Here is a 6,045-nt window from a genome sequence, read left to right on the forward strand (position 1 = left end):
CAGCTTAAAAGCAGAACTAAACAAATTGAAAATGTATTGATGCTTTAAAACTCACGTGTTAGCTTTCCCAGCTTCATAAACACATCAGCATCATCAACTTTATTTTCGTACATTACAAAACTAGTTCAACTGCTTTGTCTAAGCAGGTAGAGAATCAAATTTTTCAGCACCAACTGTTCTGTAAACAAATGGGCATTCCACCAGCATCCATAAATTGTAACAAATGTCAATCTTTAACCACTAGCAAGAAAGGTTCTTTCAACAAGGTCAATGTCAGCACCAGCTATCAGCACCATCCAGACTATACCAGGGAGTTTTCTAAAAAGTGCTCTAGGTTCTTCATTTTTATGTCAGTATTCTTGATCTTCTTACTACAGATTTAATTCTACCATAGTGCATTTATAGTTATAGTTTTATAGTAAAACAATAAGTACAGGTACATTTTCCTGGAATAAATTAGGGGGGAGTGCCATGCCCTAGGACAACATTTGGCTCAGTTGGGAATCAAACAGAACTCAATTACAAATTTCACTCGAAATATAGAGCCACTTGAACACACAAGGACAGGCTCCACACCCAAAGACACGCACAAAACACTCTGCATAAAACCAGGTTTGCGTGGCATCTATAAAACAAATAATATTGCTAGTCAATTTGAAATACATTTTATGGAAACCTTTATTTTAGCCATGGGACTGATCTGAAATCTAACAGGACAATAAAAGTTATACACGGCGGTTCAAAAGTTTGAAATAATTTACAAATGTTGCTGTTTCGAAAGGACATTTTTACTTTCATTCACCAACGTGGTATTCAACTGATCAAAGTATAGTCGGGATATCAATGATGCAAAAAAATATATTTTTGATTAAATCTACAGTAGGCCTCATTCCCAAGAACCATTACTCCAACACCTTATCATTGATTATCACATGCCAGTGCATTACATACTGTGACAACTCAATAACAGACAATGTTAAGTTTAATATAAATAAACCAAATAGGTTTCAGCTGGATTTAATATAATGAAAAATTATTTTCTAATAGCAAACAAGCATTTTAGAAGGGATGAATAACGTCCCTTAGTGTCTTTCAGAAATCACCTAGCAAATGTACACACTGAAAAAGGAACACACTATTGCAAAGACAATGTAAAAAACATTTCAAAACTAGCCAAGCAACTTTGACATTTAAGTTAGTAAAATAACAGGATTTGAAGTTTTTTTAAAGGGAGGGAAAAACATTTTTGTAAAGCTCCTGAATTCTAATATTGTACACAACTAAACATCCTGCTGAGACATGGTGCACCAAGTCATGTAGGTTGAATTACCATGAGTGAAACATGTAAAACATCATTACAGCGTGAAATAATGTGTTAGACAGCTGAAAGACCCTCTGATAACTCTCCTAATATCGGTCGTCAATCTCTTAGATTATTTAATCTTTACTGATGCTAGATGAGTGATCTATAGCCGGTCTTAAACCAGCTGTGTTAGTTGTCCATAGCGTAGCTCTCCAGCACAGCACTAATCAACTAGCTAGCGAACTTCAAGTAGCTCAATTAGTAAATTAGCTAGCTACAATAACGCATACAAAATAGTAGTAAGATATTTGGTCGTTATCTGCCATTAGCCTTGTTTGAAACAGGAACTAGCTCGCTATATCAATGAGAGAGCGGGCAATGTATGATTTACCTGCCTATGCACAACATTGTGATAAATTAGGTTGCTAACTAGCTCAATCAAACTCACCCTACTATGCGATATAATGCTTCGCTTCAGGAAAACTCACGCGCAAGCAGCTTCTGTTGGAAAGAAGTCTAGTTAAACATACCAGTACCAGAAACGATTATGAAACAAAGAGGCGAGATGTCAGAGTTTTTTTTTATTGGCTTGGCCTGTCTGCCACTCTGAAATTACTGCAGGTGCTGAAGCACGTCGTCCTAATTTGGAAGAGGCTACAATAAAGTCCCCAGTGAAATGTCCGCCTTCGTAAGATACCGTTTTCAAAAATGTGGCTTTCCAATAGCTTGTTTAACAGCTTCCATTTCCAGTGTACAGACTACATTAGATCACTTTTGACAGGAAATATTACAACAATTAAGTCTATTATATTTATAAACGTTTCCAAAATATACAACAACAATTTACCAAATAGGCTAATATCCCCATTACAAGCTTCATTTTAAACTTACGCACAAATCCAACAAGCCTACTTACGATTTGAATACACAATATTGTGTACTCTTGGAAAGCTCATAATCTTACGAAATACAACCACCTTGTAAAAGGGAGCAGGTTTGACCTAACGAACAATTCAAGTTGTCAATGGGATTGGACGTGACAAGGTCATTGATTATTAATTGACAGGAAGTCACATGGCAAAAAACCTGACCGGCTGCAAAAGTAAAGTCTTACCAAGGGAAATTAGAAAAAAAATCTGCTAAAAACATATATCTATGTGTACAATAATCATGATTTGTGTAACATTTAACAAGAAACTAACCTCACTGGACACAGATTTTTTAAACAGAAACAAATGCTTTTAGTCAAACATATTACCCGGAATACCCTCAAATATATATATATATTTTTTTATTAAAGCAAATATTATAAATAAAGGTCTTCTTTACAAAGGGAAAATAAAATGAAAAAATGTACTTCTTTCAAATAATTTCAATAGGGTTAGAATTTACACAGACATTCATCATCCATAGCCTAAACCTTAAGATGGTTTGCACTAGAATATAGCTTATGGCAGGAGCAATAACAACTGCCAAGACCAACTTACTGTTCAAGGAGATTTCCCAATAATTAGGGGTTCAAGCACGAAGTGCTGAAACCCTATTGTTATTGTACAGATTTTTAGGGGTTCAAGCACGAAGTGCATCGTTTGAGATATTGGTTCCAGGGTCCATCTCAGCGAACGGTGTGCAAATCCATTCAGCGGTTTCCGAGGAGATGTCGTTAACGAGTTTTTCACAAAAGTTAAAATGGACTATAACTTTTCTTATATAACACTTAAAGACAATGATCCAGTGGCCCTTTACACTGATTGTCAACCAACTCTGTTCAGCGGTTTCGGAGGAGATGTCGTTTAAGTGTGTTTTTGTTAACAGCAAAATCGTGAGGAACATCGGTGATGGTTATAGCGCCCCCAAGAGGTATTTCGGTATGGGACTTTTTCTGTCCATTCCTGACAGACACACTTACGAGTATGTTTCATTTCATAGCTGTTTGATGTTCCATTTGGGATTAATGGACTTCTAAATTCATAGACCCGCCCAGCTCAATTTCATTAGCTGATTTCGGCCATACAATTTGAGATATCAACTTTTCTTATATAACTTTTAAATATAATGGTTCAGAGGTCATTCACACGGCAAAGCCGTTCAGCGGTTTCAGAGGAGATGTTGTTAATGAGTTTTTCACCAAATTCAAAATGGAGGAAAATCCAATGGGCGAATTTGAAAGACCCCAGAGACTTAATTGGTGAACATGAGAAGGGGCATGTATCGAACTTGGCTGCATGACTCTACAACATGAGATATGCATGCTCAAACCTTCAACATTTGACTAAGTGCTACAGCGCCACCATGGGGTGTATAGGTATAGTAATGGCAGAGGCCCTTCGGCCCTCTCATGGCAACAAGTATGCAAAGTTTCATGCAAATTGAGCCACATATGGCAGAGTTACGGGCCTCTGAAAATGGGCCCAGAGAAGAATAATAAAAATAATAATCAAAACAATAAAAATTAAAGCTGCAAGCAGCATTTATCGGGGTTCAAGCTGTTAAGGCCTTTAAGCACCCAAACATCAAAAGACATTACGTTTTATTTAGCAAGCATTTAACCACTGAAATAATAAATGGAAAAGTCCATTCACAGCCAATACAGGCATTGTAGCATTGGAAATGTACGTTTTTCAAAGCTTTTTGACAGTTATAGTTGCACCTATTGTCTGATCTCCACAAAACTCTGCATGCTTCTTCAATATGTTATGGCACATATGCTCATCTATTTTTGTGAAGTTTGGGGTTTTTCTATGGGATTTATTGGCTTTTGAGTGTATTTTGTCCTGCCACTTGAATAAATTATCCTGTTACAGCCAGGCAAATGGAAAAAATTATTGATCTAGAGAGTCCAGAGAATCATCGTAGACCGAATTGGTTCCGAAAGGCCGAAAGTCCAGGTACTAGTTTGCGAAAGTAGGTTTTTAACATATTCGCGAATATTAAATGAACAGTTTGATTGACAGTAGTGGTTCTTGAGGCAAAGTTTTTCAGCATGAGGAGATCTATCAAGTGATATGCATTTTTTGACGAAATTTGTAACAACACGTGATTAGAGAGCCTTAAAACTCGTTAGCGCCAACTAGTGGCCGATTTCTTTCAAAATTTTTACAGACCTCTAGGACCTTGTGCCAAACATGCCCACCAAGTTTCGTTCTGATCAGAGTATGTCAACCTGGTTTAATAGGTGCTCAAATCTCATTGGCCTATGGCGGCCATGTTTTTTGAGATACGCCAATATCCTCTAAGGCATACATGGCCCCTTGGGCAAAGACACTGCATACCAAATTTCAAGTAATTTGGACAAACGGTCAGGTGTCTATATGTTTTTCGTATTATTTTTCGTATTATAGCGCAACCATGTGGCCAATCGACGCAGTTTTTTTACTGTGACCTCAGACTGACTTCTAACAGATGTATACCAAGGTTGGGGAAGTTTACTTAACTACTTCTTGAGTTATAGCCTTTTTAGTAAAATAGGCTCCTCCCACAACTTTAATTTTGCGCCCCCTAGCGACCATGAATCGAAATTTAAACTTTTTTTTGATAATTATTGATTTTCAGACTCCATAGAACATGTCTACACTGGTTTGGTTCCGATCGGGCGAAAATCCAGGGACTAGTTCGCAAAAGTAGGTTTTTGACAAAATTCAAAATGGCGGAAAATCTATCATGGCGGAAATGAAATCGAAGATATAAGTTTTGTTCGTCTTGAGCCAAGGATTACAGGGATATAAGACACTTGAGTCTACGACATACGGTCTAGGAGTTATGACCACTTTCGCGCTTTAGGTCGCTATAGCGCCACCTATGGGCCAATCGGGCTCATATTTTGATAACCTCTCCTCGATTTTTGTACTACCATATGCCAAAGTTTCAAAGCTCCAGCTCTTACGGTTTGGGCTGCACGATGCGTTTTACGGCAGAAGAATAATAATAAAAATCTGTACAATAACAATAGGGTTTCAGCACTTCGTGCTTGAACCCCTAACAATAGGGTCCCCTAATAATAAAACGTACAAACATAAAAGGGTTCCAGCAACTTCGTTGCTTGGCCCCCTAATAATAAAACGTACAAACATAAAAGGGTTCCAGCAACTTCGTTGCTTGGCCCCCTAATGACACTACTCAGTACCCATTGCACAATGGTGAGAGGAATTGCACAATGGTGCACAATGGTGCACAATTGCACAATGGTTAGAGGAAAACACCATTATAAAAAGTTATTAATGAACCAACATACATAGTGTTCATGAATTCCCTATATAAATCTTGCACTTTGCACAGTATTATAAACTGTAAGTTATGTCTAGATAGAATACTGAAGTGTACAGAAAATACACAATTACCATAACAGGCCATGGCCAGCCGTTACAGTCAGACCTGGGCAAGAGATTTCCACTTACAGTACTTTGTAAGTGGAAATTTTTCTGATGGTCTGTACATCTTGAAAAATACCAATGTCTTGATTTATACACCTTCCATCTTATAGAACAATAGAACACATTCCCTTTGTTCTATTACATTCCGCTACCCAGGGCCTACGACGGGGCGGCGGACCGCTGCCAGGGTTTCCTGCTGCAACTGGACATCGTGCTCCAGGCGATGCATCCTGCGCTGACCGAAGCCCAGAAGATCTCTTCACTCGTCTCCTGCCTGTCCGGGAAAGCCCTGGAGTGGGCCACCGCCGTTTGGAACATCGAGCAGCCCACCCAGGGCAGCTACGCCGAGTTCACCCACCGCTTCCGAGTCGT

Source organism: Esox lucius, chromosome 10 (assembly GCF_011004845.1).
Source record: "Esox lucius isolate fEsoLuc1 chromosome 10, fEsoLuc1.pri, whole genome shotgun sequence".
Taxonomy (NCBI): Eukaryota; Metazoa; Chordata; class Actinopteri; order Esociformes; family Esocidae; genus Esox; species Esox lucius.